Below are 14,077 nucleotides of genomic sequence, written 5' to 3' on the forward strand. Positions count from 1 at the left end.
GAATCTGTATAACCATTCCTTATTTGTAACAAATGGCTTGGTGTCACTCATTTCAGGGGCTCCCTTGTTGAAATCTTTGTACAGAATCAATGATTTCTGGTGCAACACGGTGCTGTCAATCAGAAGACATTTTCTGTTCATGTCTTCCACCCACAAATTTAATGCCTTTCCCATCTTAACTAAGCAATTATCACACACTTGTGGCTATAACTTTGCAGTTTGAGATGTGACAGCAAAAGTAGCATAAATTTCTTTTTCCTTCTTCACAATTTCACAGAGAGAAGATTCGTTTTTACCATAGATCTTAACAAATTTAACATACGATTGTTAATAAGTCAATAACTTTCCTTAAGAAGTCAAAGGAAGTACTTTATGGCTTCTCTCTGGCATATCTGAATCGCCAGCATCACTGATCTAGTGCTTTGGAGCCATTGTTAAGGAAAATAAAGGTTACCTGAACACAAGCTCTGCGATATCAGGATAGTGGATCTGCTAACCCAGGCAGCTACTAAGTGACTAACAGACCCGGGTAGCGTGCACAGGGTAAGGACGCTGGACAAAGGGACGATTCACATGCTGGGTGGATGGAGCAAAATTTCATCATGCTACTCAGAATGGCACACAATTTGAAACATGAACTGTTTCTTTCTGGAATTTTTCATTTGATGTTTTTGGACCATGGTTGACCATGGGTAACTGAAACCACAGACAGCGAAACCACAGATGATAGAGGACTACTGTAGTAGATGCTCAGGAAACAGATTGAATTGAACTGAACTTTGAAATTTTTAGAAATTGGAATAGTGGAACCCACATAGGCTTTTGGGTCAGACTGAGGAGTTTGGAATCCACCTCCAGCACTTAGCAGCTATGTGATCCCCAAGCAAGTTACCTGAGCCTCCTGAACTGCATTGCCATCTAATATGGAAATAATGTCTACCAAGGCAGGCCCTCTAGGTTGGCTACCCCAACACGCACTTTGAACCGAGTTCATCCTGGCCTGCCTTGACTGTGACAACTAGAAAGCTAAATCCACAACTTTCCTGCTTCCTTCCAGCTGGAAAGGTCATGGGCCACAGTTCTTGTCAATGAGACAAAAACAAATAGCTGAGAAGGTTCTATGAAAGCCCTGCTCTTTGGATAAAGAGGCTCACGTGTCCCACATAAAGCGAGATGGCAACAGGATGCCTACAGGTGCAGCACCCACTTTAAAACCATGAGGCCAAAACATGAATACAATTGCTAAAGTCCAAAGAAGATGGAGGGGGAAGCTAGAAAGAGTCTGGAGTCATAGGTGGCATCACTGAGACCCAATGATCCACATTTGTTTAAGCCACTGTGAGGGGATATTCTATCCTTAGGCCCAAACACCTTCCTAAATGATCCCTCCACCTTATAGGATTACTGCAAACAATAAGTATAAGTCATTTATGTCGAGCATTTATCGAAGGACCTAATATTACACTGTAAGCATTCAATAAGTGGTGACTTTCAGCAGCACTAGAGAGTGCGTAACATGCTAGTGGCTGGCAGCAAGTTCTGAAACAGGGTGAGTGAGAGATCAGAATAAGACACTAGAGGAAAAAGCAGGAAACAGGACAGGAGGGACCTTGTCCCTCATGTTCCATCCTGAGGGCAGGGGGCATGGAGCCTGTCAGGAGAGGGACTGAGGCTAGATGGTACTTGACGCTCTCCTGGTTCTCTGAGCTCCTGGAGATCAAATCCCTTTGACCATCAATCCCCCTACCCAACCCCACATGGTCAGGGGCGATTCAGAATCTCTGCTTGATTTGCATGAGCACAGAAGTCTCCTGTAACCTATTCCCGGGCTAGGCTTCTACTCATAACAATCTCTAAGGTTGCTGTCATGTGCCCCAGAGGTCAGGTGCATCCTCTTAAAAGCCACTCCCCCTGAGGCTGGATCCTCAACATTGCCCCTGGATGCTAAAGCCCTGTCTCTTACCTCTCCTAGTACCTTCTTTGCACACCCTCTTCAATCACCAACCCAGAGCTTCACAGACAGTGTGGCCTTTTGGGACAGTGCCTAACAGACATGGGTCTGACCTGTCTTCTCCCCCTTCCAGACCTACTTTGAGTTTACATATCCCTAGGATAGCATTTCCCAGAGGTGGAATAGGGAATGCTAATTCCTGGAATTGTTAATAAAGAACTCAAAACATTATTATATTATACTCAAACAAGTCATGGGGGAAAAGCGTTTAATTTAAAGGAGTTAAACAGGTTTCTTTCATACATGACTTGTCAGAGCTTCTATCGTACTGTGATTACACACACACACACCAAGCACACACACACATATTTTATAGTGTTTTTTAGTGTTTCCCACACTTATTTGTCTGCAAATCTCTCTTAGTCCATGAATATCTCAAAGGCTTTATGGGACATGCTTTGGGAAATTCTGTTCTGGAAAAACAGACTTCTGACTCCACTCCCATAGTTGAACATCCCCTCCCCCTGTTGCTAAACTTTCTCTTCACCCTGTAGATTTTCCCACACTCCTGGTCCCAGACTAGCTTTTCCCCTGCTTTTCTTCTCACCCCCTCTGAGCTTCAAACCTAGATGCCAGCCCCACTGGCCTTGCCATAAAGACATAGAGGAGAGTCCCTCTGGACTACAAGATAGTCATTCATTCATTCATAAAGCCTACATTTACTCAAGATCTGCTGATTGCTTAAAGCAGATTTATGGACAACACTACTTGAGGAATTAATTGTCTGCTCAGAGAAAGGAAGGTGAGCCTAAACCTGTAGCCAAAGTAGTAAGTGCTCCCACTGAAGCAATTGCAAAGTTCTCTTGGAACATAGAGGTAGGAGCAATTAATTTGGCCCTGAGTAATTGGGGAAGATTTCACAGTGGGTCTGCTACTCACATTAGGTCTGGAAATGTGCATGAGAGTTATCCTGGTGGAGAAGAGGTGGAAAAACTTTCCGGGCACAGGGCATAACTTGTGCAAAGGTCTGCAGGTGTGAGAAACATTGTTTAATTAGGGGATGGCAAAAGCCTTTGGGGCTGGCATCTAGGTTTGAAGCTCAGGGGGAGTGAGAAGGAAAGTAGGAGAAAAGCTAGTCTGGGACCAGGAGTGTGGGAAAATCTACAGGGTGAAGAGAAAGTTTAGCAACAGGGGGAGGGGATGTTCAACTATGGGAGTGGAGTCAGAAGTCTGTTTTTCCAGAACAGAATTTCCCAAAGTATGTCCCATAAAGCACTAGCCTTTGAGGTATTCATGGACTAAGAGAGACTTAATCCCTGAGCAATATGATACAGTTGAGGGGATGAGGGTAGCAAAATAATAAAAACGATCATTTATTCAGTACCTATTATGTTCCAGGTGCTGTACTTAGGTGAAATGTTATTCCATCTAATCCCAAAGTAGCACTTAGGTATTTCTCTCCCGTTCCATCAATGGGGAAACTAGGGCTCAGATAAGTTGTGCCAGGTGTACCGGTTAATAATTCGGATTTTGTCATTGCAGAAAACGCAACAATTTCAAGAGAAACATCAAAAGGGCTTTATTCAAAGTAATGTCCATCGCTAGCTACACATTTCCCCCATCTTTCAGGTAATTTGTGGACACTGTCCCAATAGAACTTTTCTTGTTTTGAGGCAAACCATTCAGAGACCCAATTTTCCACTTCTTCGTACGTTTTGAAGTGCTGCTCAGAAAGTGCGTGTGCCATCGATCGGAACAAGTGGTAATCTGAAGGAGCAAGGTCTGGTGAATACAGCGGGTGGGTTAATACTTCCCAGGCAAGATTTTTTAATGTGTCTTTAACTGATTTTGAACTGTGTGATGGTGCATCATCATGAAGCAAAATTACTTTGCCCATTCTGGCCCATTCTGGTAATTTTACTATTAAAGTGTGGTTCAAATTGTCCCGGATGTTCTTTGTCTTTCACATCAAAATCATCACTTTTAAAGCATTTAAACCAGCGTTCACAAGTATCTTGAGATGGAGCATGTTCACCATAAGCTTCTCGAAGTATATGATAACTTTCAGCAGCACTTTTCTTTAAAATAATGAATTGAAACTTCCTGTAAATGCTCTATTTTTTGGCACGAAATTCGACATTTTTAAGGGTAAAAATATCTATGATGTTAACACCTTCAGAAAATTTGACATATGAAGTTTTGAAGCTTATTGTCAATACAACAAAATAGCATATATATCAAATCACATATATATCAACATATGTGTAACTCCAGCTATTGAAAAAAACCTGCATTATTAACCGGTACACCTGGTATATTTAAAGTTAAAACAGCAGTGAGTTAAAACTGATTAAAACTCACATATCTCTGAACCTAAAATCCATGAGCCAACCCTGAAACTTTAGCTGCTATTAAAATAGTCATGGTCAACTTATTATGGAATATGAGCTTTTGGGAAGTGGGCAAAATACAGATAACTAAATGCCAGAGGCAAAACCTAAACTTAATCATTTTTTCAGTTAACTTTTCACATTGGAGACTGCGGTGCATCATTTCCATGCATTAGATTTGCATGAATCTGTGACCCAAACTGCTTACTTGAGAGTCTTTCTCAACATGAAATTTTAATCAATGTTGTCTTTTTTCCTGGTTGTAATCCTATCCTCCGATTGATGAAAATTGATTATGCACATCTAAATATGAACAGCAGAAAAGAAATTAAGAAAGGGCAATGGTCAGGGTTCACCAGAAGATCTAAGAAATGGGAAAACTGGTCTTCATGAACATATTAAAATACATAATTAGAAATGAATGAAAACTTCTACCTCAAGATAGATAAAAACCTCTCTGCTGATGTTAATTTGGTAGATAACTCATTAAAAATAGTATCTGCTCACAACTCACTATTCTTGTCCCCGCATTATCCTCTCCACTTCCCTTTACTCGACTAACTCTTACACGTTTCAAGGCATAAATAAATTATCGACTTCCACCTCCTCTATGTTTCTGTAGCTCCCTGTGCATACCCGTGTCACTGTCACACCCACTGAGGTTCCTAACCCGCCCTCTATCCTGTGAGCTCCTGAAGGGCAGGGCCTGGGTCTCTGTCATGTGTTTATTCCTTAGCGCACATCTAACATAGGACACCCAGTGCAAGCTGGATTATTCAAGCGGGATGTTCTCATCTTCGTAAATAAGTGCTCAGATAAATGAATTTAAACTGGGACATAAAACCATGATTTAACTTAATGTTTTAACCTACGTGCAGAAAACTATGCATTTGCAGGTAACGATGCCCAGCTGCAAAACCTCCAAGGGCCCCACCCCAAGTTGTGCAAATTAGGCCATTAATTTTGAACCCATTATACCTCAGGTTCCTGCCCAAACGAAACTTTGTTCTGTTGCCTTTCTATATGTCCAACAAAAACTCTTAAGTCCTGGAAGTTTCTCAAATGATTTTGTGGTTGGGGTCACTCAGCACATACTGAGCAGGAGGTATGCAGGGCTTTTCCTTAGTTCTAAAGGGTGTCCCAAAATTCACGCAAGATTTGAATTTTGCGTGAGCATTAACAACAACAACAACAACAAAAAATAAAAGCCTAATTTTACTTGGTTTATTGAATCAGATTCTAATATCTGTTGCCCTTGATTTCAATCCTTTCAATTTGATAAGCATTACCAAGTACCAATTATGGCCCAGGAACAGGGACAATGAAGACCAATGAAGACCACGGCTTTGCGTATGTGCCAGCAAAGCTGTGGAGGCCATTTACCCGATGTGCTATTCCATATACAACCCTATACTGTATACTTTATGAATCAATAAAAAATTTACAATTTTTAATTATAAACCTGTGTTTTCTATCAAAATTACGTCTTGTGTGAATGTTGGGACACCCTTTAAATGGCCCTAAACAGTTCTAACCTCACTATTTCCTAACTGGTCTCCCTTTTTCCAGTTCCTCCTTAAATGTGTTTTTAAGATCTGGGGCTGCTTCTGGAGCTGCCTGGCCTGAAGCAATCATTTAACATCACTGAAGCCCTGTCTCTCTATGGGACCATCTATTCTATCCACTGCCTTCCTGGTGAGAAGGCACGGAACTCCAGACCGTGCCAAGACAGAGGCTGGCAGGGCTCCTGCTGGGATGATCCAGGCAAGAGCAACCCAGCTTTGGAGATTCCAAGTACAACCCATGTAGATCAGAGAATATTTCAGTTCTGAGTAAAAAAAATTGAGTCCTTATGGGCTGGTTGAAAATATATCAAATGTGAGCCAATTGTAAAAGAACCAATTTCCTATTGAGGAAAGTCAGTAGAGCTTTAAATATAAGGGAGATCAGACTCTTTCTATTGTAAATCGTACCTTTAGTTGTCGAGCGAGCGTACTTGGTAAACATGTGAAGCCGAAGGGAGACAGAGCACAGGAAATCACAAGGAGAGGATCAGTTCAGAACTCCTGGCACTTAGATCTGAAGAAGAAAAGAGTTCCTTTCCTCACACTCTCGGAGCCTCGGGAGCCCGGGCACATGGTAGGCTCTGTTCTGAAGCCTTGTTTTGCTGAATCGGTACCAGTTACTTCTGAGAACATCCCAGAAGAGCTTTCTTCCCATTAGTTCCATTTATTTCCCCAAAGCTACAGAAGAGTGTCAAAGCACCAGCAATTATCTAAGACCTGAAAGTCTCAAGTAACAGATCTGGCTGCCACATCCACTGTTTTGAAACATGAATTATACCATGTCATCCTCTGCTCAAGGACTTACGGCATCTCCCTCCTGCTCTCAGATCCATCAATCAGTGAACGCTACTGAACATCCTATTTAGTGTGCAGCGCTCCACTACGTACAGGAATACCTGAGTAAATTCATTTTTTAAAAAATGTTATTGAGCACCTACTAACTGGCAGAAGCCATGTTGGACACTAGAGAGTAAGCATGGATGACTAAGACGTGGTCCTCATCCTAAGAGAAGCTCAAAGTTTCCTGGAGTTGACAAATGGGCAGTGGGTAAACAATAGTCACAGCACACTGTGGTAAGTCAACACTAGGGACACATGCACAGAATTCTTGGAAGCCTAAGAGAAGGCACCACAGAAAAGCTGACACATCAGCTGGGCTTTGAGGAATGAGGAGGCATTTACCAGAGGACATGCAGGGAAAGGTACCCCAGGCTGAGTGGACGGTGGGTGCTGTGTTGCCCTAAATAAACACTGGAGACAGTGAGAAAGGCTGACCATTGCTATCCACCACCTGGTATTTTATTATGTGCTAGAGATTACAAAGGTTTTAGGATAGTAGAGATCAAGAAGGCAGAACCTGGGACAGTCCCCCTTTGCTCATGTATTCCATAGTTCTCACTAGGCAGAATGGTGGAGAAAAAGGGTGAAAAGAAAAGATCTGAGAGAGATCTGAGTCAGAATCACAGCTCCACTAAAAAGTGTGTCATAGCCAAAATAAAAATGCAGAAATTGGCACCTCCCTTCCTCAACCCACCCATTAAAGCAGATGCCAACTTGTCTTCCTTTCCCAAAAGCCCAAGGAAAGTCTTATTCTTCAAGACCAGTTATTTGGGGCTTCAGAAAGCAGGGTCAGGATGGGGGCAGTAAGGAAAAGGACTAGGGGCTCACAAACGAGGTCAGGAGCTCTGAGATGAACAGGCGCAGGCCCAGTGTGGGATACAATCACAGAAAGGTACAGGGACTCATCTTCACCGCATTCTACAAACCCCATTTTTCTGAAACTACTTTTGTTATACATTCCTGTGCTATTTGTTTATTTTGTTCTCTTTTGATTTTTAACTAAAGCATTGCCTGAAACATGGGTCATGGCTTTATAAAATCACATTAGCTGTGTTAGAATCACATTTGCTGTTAAAGGAGGGCTTTAATGTAGTGACCTCTTCACTTTCCTTATCTGCAAAATATAAACTTATACATCTGAGCGATTTGATGAAAATGAAATGAATAATGTAAAATTCTGATCATCAAAAAGGATCCCTTCTTTTCTACAGCGATTCATGCCCTTTCATTCTATTGTTTATTCACTCAGTTCATTATTTTTTTTAAAATACATTTTGATTTTTTTACAGAGAGGAAGGGAGAGGGATAGAGAGTTAGAAACATCAATGAGAGAGAAACATCAGCTGCCTCCTGCACATCCCCTAATGAGGATGTGCCCACAACCAAGGTACATGCCCTTGACCAGAATTGAACCTGGGACCCTTTACACCACAGGCCGACGCTCTATCCACTGAGCTAAACCGGTTAGGGCCAGTTCATTATTTTGATCACCTGCTACTGGCATACCCTGTTAAACCAGTGGTTCTCAACCTTGGCTGCACATTAGAATCACCTGGGAATCTTTTTAAAATCCTGATTCCTGGGCCTCATCCTCTGGAAATTGTTTCTTTGTTATGGGGTGGGGCCACAACATTAGTAACAAAGAAACAGAATTTGCAGAGAATGAGGCCCAGAAATCAGGATTTTAAAAAGATTCCCAGGTGATTCTAATGTGCAGTCAAGGTTGAGAACCACTGTGTTACACTCTTCCTGTCTGTATAAATCCCGCCTGTCTTCAGAGCTCAGCATGTTTCAGTCTGCCCAGCACCACTTCCCTCTTCTTCTTCCCAGTTTTACTGAGATATAATTGATATAATATTTTCTAAATTTAAGGTGTGATGATGATGTGATACACACATATACTGCAAAATGTTTACCACAATCAAGTTAATTAACACATCCTTCAGGTTTCATAATTACCATTTTTCCATTGTTATGGTTATGGTGAGAACATTTAAAATCTACTCTTAGCAACTCTCAAGTATACAGTACAATATTGTTAACTATAGTCACCATGCTGTGCATTAGATCCCCAAAACTTATTACTCTTAAAAGTGAAAGTTTGTACCCTTTGACCACTATCCCCCACCCCCACCCCTAGTAACCCAACCTGCTCTCTGCTTCTATGAGCTCAGCTTTTATGATTCCACATATAACTGACGCTTGTCCCTCCAACGGTAACGGTGTCAACCCCTGGCAGTGGGTGTGGGCATTTGACACACGCCAATTATGATTTCTCCCCTTGGCCCAATCACAGTGCTGCTTAGGGTTTTTCAAACTGGAGCTGGAAGAGAGGCTCTGTTCCTTCTGAATGTAAGACCTTAAAATGAAAGCACAAGCAGCTAGCAGCCCTAATTCTAGTCACCAACCTACAGAATCTTGAGAGAATGAAGCCAACCTACAGAAAGATGAACACAGAGGAGAAAGAGAATCCCTGGCCTTCCTGAGGGCTGATTAGAGGGATTCATAAATGTAACCCTATTCACTAAGTTAAGTTGAGGTGGTTTCCTCGCAGGTGCTGTTCAGAGTCCTGGCCAACACAGTATCTTCCGAGACCTCACTGAATGCCCTTTCTTCCTGTCTATGGCCATTCTGACTTCTGAGTGACGACAATACTCTGCCTATGCTACACAACTTACCTTTGACAATGTGTCCACCATTGTCACGTGACTCTTCCTCCCAAACATGGTGCTTCTCAACACCAAAGGCCTCATCACTAAGAACATAGTAGGTACTCAATAAATGTGTTGAGATAAATAGAATACTCATAAACTATGAGAGCTAGAAAGGATCTTAGAGAATCAGTTAGAAATTCTCTGAAAACTGGGAAGTGTATAGCAATTTTTTTCCATAATAATAGCTGCTAGGAGGCAGTAGGAAGATGGCCATGTAAGTGTGCATTGCAATTCTTCCTGAGTAATCTCAAAATGACATAATATCAAAACTGTCCACATATAAATGTGTGTGTGTAAAAATGCACCCAGACATACCTTATTATAAGGGAGTATTCATGCCCAGGATTCCTGAGTCCAACTGTAATTCATTGTCTCTAGAGACACTAAAGCATATAATTTAAATTTTATGTGAATTCAGCAACAGATATTAAACATCTAAAGAATACAGATACCTTCTGACCCAGCAATTCAGCTTCAGAAAATTTACCTTAAGACAAGAATTTGAGCAAGGATTTTCACCACAGCATGGTAAAAAAAAAAATGCAAGCGATCAAAAAATACCAAATTATCTACACACAGGGCTTGGTTAGAGAAATCAAATGGCCTATTTGTACAATAAGGTTCCATTTTTTTAAAAAAGTCAATGAAAGAAAGAGACATTACATTATTGCTAAGTGGGGGGGGGGGGGGGAAGTAGGTAGCAAAATGGTATGTATATAGAATAATCCCATGTTTTGTGTGAATATTTAAATATACATAGGTATATGCATATGTGAGCATAAAGCCGGAAGAATGTTAACTATGTGTCTCCCTGAATTGTACCATTATACATAAGTTTCATTTTCTCTTTTTTTTGCTTATTTTTATTTTGGGAGTTTCCCACCATAATATATATATATATATTAGCCCTGTGCACGAATCCATGTGCCAGTAGGTCACCGCCCTCCTGTAGCTTCCCCCCCCCCCACCTCCTCCCTCATAGCTTGTTGCCCTGCCCTCTCCTGTAGCTCTCTGCCTCTGGCTTACTTGCTGCCCTGCCCCATTTTGTAGTTCTCTGCAGCCTGCTTGTAGCCAGTAGGTCGCTGACGCCCTCCTCCCCCTCCCGCCCTCATAGCTTGCTGCCCTGCCCCCTCCTGTAGCTCTCCACAGCCCGCTTGTACCTCACTGGCCCACCCTCCTGCTGATCCATGATCTGTTCATGATGTGCTTGGTCATTAGGCCTCAGGGCATAACAGCTAATTAGCATATTCCTCTCTTATTATACAGGATATATATATACACACACATATATATATAACTTTTCTGTAATTAGAAAAAGACAAGAAGAGTGTTTTTTGATATACAAAAATGTTCTTAGAGAACCCTCATGTTGCAGAGGAGGAAACTGAGGCCCGAGAAGTTATGCAGTTTGCCCAAGGTCCCATAGTTAGCAATGGCAAAATTAGCACCCTAAGCCCAGGGCAGAGTTCTTTCCAGCAGATCGGGCCACCATCACCACTAAGGGTATTGCGTTTGAAAATTCCAGCGCTGACTTCATTCTGCACTTGGAAACAACCATCCTAACACAAGCATCCTTACATGGGAGCAGTAAGTAGCAACAGAAATGCACCTTGAATTTCATGTCATGTGATTTGAAACGTGGTGCTGACATTACCTGCTGGCATTTTATCCCAGCCTACTGGATTTATTATGAAACTGGGACCAAATTTTTCAATTAATAGAGGGAACACAGGTTTAATATTAGTGAAGTCATATTTTTGCAGCTGCTCTAGTTCTCAATTCTTCCACAGTTTAATGTGCTACCTTTGTGATTTTAGCAAATGGAAAGATTGTGTGTGTTCATTTATAATAATTGGCTATATGCTTCCACTAAGTTGCAAAGATTCAATGATTTTCAGGAATCATAACAGACCATGACTTATAAATTCAATTTTCAATGGTAAAAATCCCGACCAAAGTGGATGTTGATGACGAACTAACATGCTCTGTAACAATCTGTTTTGAGCATTGAATTGACCTGTAAGTATTCCAGATACTGCCTGATGAAAATGGGTTTTATTATTTTCCATTAGCAGCTGCTACAGCAAAATGAACGCCCTGTCCACAAGGGAAATAAAAGTGCTTCCCTCTTCGCAGGAGCCTCTGCTGCAAATGTAAACAAAGCCAGCCCCTCCTGGTCCTTCCCCTCCTCTCTCCCTGCATCACGCTGAAATGTCCACACTCCAGGGTCACCCGTAGTCAGCAAGTCCTGCCTGGGTCCGTGGCATCCAGTGAAAGCTTAATGGCATTTAATTAAAGTATTTACAGAGCACCTACTATGCACTCAGCATTTTGCTGATGTTGGTGCCTGGGAACGTGGGAGATAGCATGGGGGAAGGAAACCATTGGAAAAGTACTCCCTGCCCTGAGAATGGCCACTGAGCCTTCCAATTGGTTTTCCCATTAAAATAAGAAGCATTATGTTGTCAGTACTTTCTATAGCTCTAGTTCTCAGAACAGCCTTACTAATTAGATGTTCTGATCCCTATTTTACACCTGTGAAAAAATGAAACCTGAAGAGGTCAAGTAATGGGCACAGCGGATACATGAAACAGATGGGCTGGGCTTCAACCCTGGGGCTCCCTGGCACTGAAGTCTGCACCCTTAGCGGTGCCTTGAATGGATCCTCAAGTGCATGAGCCATAGCCAATAAAGGGTGACGTGGCACTGTGGTCAGGACCTAAGGTTTGTTATCAGGAGGTGTGTGTTGCCCAGCCCCAGCCCTACCACCTTGAGTTCCAGGTGACGTACCTGTAAAAAGGAATGATAACACCTCCCTCATATGGAGGGTGTGAAGTTTCAACAAGATTAAATAAAATAGTGTATGTAAAAAAAATAAAATTCCTGATACATAGGAGTGCCAAGAAATGTTACCTACATCTGAACAATTAAAAGTACTCTAAAGTTGATTGAAAATAAATAAATAAATAAATAAATAAATAATGATGATGATGATGATGTGTGTTCTCCAACTGGATTTAAGCACCTGAAGATGTTCCATGGCTAACTTTGCTGGCTGCCTATATGCACATCTTGTAGGAAGTCTCCTTTGCCATCACAGTGGTCTGCTTTATGCTGGGTTGTTTCTTGCATTTATAAAATCATTCAGTGCTATTTCTGTTTCTAAAAGTTAATCGCAAGATCCCTCACCATCTTTCCATTTTGGGCATTTGCATCCTGCAAAATAATCCTCATTTTGGCAAATGTGGTCAGATATACATATAAGTGAGTTAAAAAACCATTTAAAGAAATCACTTCTCCAAGGACTTATTAAATTTCCATCCAGAGAGGCAGAGAAAAAAATCTATCACGGTATTAAGCAAACAAACAGGCAAAACCCCACGCCCCTCCTCTGCTGGCTTTTTCTCTTCCTGCCTGCTAAATGCAAGCTGATGCAGAGCTCTCTTCTCTGACTCTCCTCTCTCACTGTCTCCCTGGTGATCTCATCTAATTCCACAGCTTCAACACTCAGGTAATACATGCGATTCCTACATCCCTCTTTCTGGCCACGACCTCTCTCCCTAATTCATGATCTGCATTCTCAGCTGGCTGCCCACACCCTGACCCCCCCAAGCTGAGAACTGCAAATCAGAAGCCTGTGTATTCTCCTTGTGTTTCTGTTCAAGGTAGCAGGTCCTCCCCAGTCTAAATCAAAGCTAGCAGACATCTTTGCCTCTTTCTTCCTTCCTGCCTTTAACTCAGCCTATCAATTCTCTCTCTGCTACTTCATTGATATCTGCCCCTTCCTTTCCTCCATTTCAGCCACTGTCCTAGTTAAAAGCTTATGATAGTTCACTTGGACTCAACTGAGGAAAAATCAGAAGTCAGCCTCCTGACTTCTCTTCCTTTAGTCTCTCTTCACGCTAATTCATTTTACACCTTGCTGACCAATGAATATGACTCCTAAAGTACAGTGCTGACCATGTTTTCTCACTAATCAGACACTCTCCACAGCCACTGTCTTCTGACAGAAGAAAACACAAAAATACAGCAGGTCCTGCATGCTTCGGTTGCTACTAACCTTGCTAGTCTTATGGCTTCTATTCCTTTGAACATCCCCATATTTCCACTAAACAACTATATACACACACACACACACACTGAGTGGCCAGATTATTATGACCACCTGGCGTTTGTAGGCAAATTAGCTATAATTTTGTGCTGAAGTTGCTAGAGGGCCAGACCATTATAAATAGGGAAGCAGGTTGTTTACCACGACAAGTAGAGTGATTTTTTTCTGAAGATATGGGTAAACAACGCGATTTAACAGCCTTTGAACATGGTATATATATACTGAGTGGCCAGATTATTATGACCACCTGACATTTAGCCGTACACTGCATCGTATGGGATATGGAAGCTGAAGACCTGTTCGAACACCTTTGCTGTCTACAGTTACCAAGATAAAACGTTTCCAATTGGCACAGGAACACAAGGATTGGACAGTCGAGCATTGGAAAAAAGTCATTTGGGTCCAATGAATCACGTTTCCAGTTGCATCATGCAGATGGCAGAGTGAGAATTTGGCGGAAACAGCATGAAAGCATGCACCCCACATGCATGAGTACAACCCTTCAA

The sequence above is a fragment of the Myotis brandtii genome, unplaced genomic scaffold (assembly GCF_000412655.1).
Source record: "Myotis brandtii unplaced genomic scaffold, ASM41265v1 scaffold751, whole genome shotgun sequence".
Taxonomy (NCBI): Eukaryota; Metazoa; Chordata; class Mammalia; order Chiroptera; family Vespertilionidae; genus Myotis; species Myotis brandtii.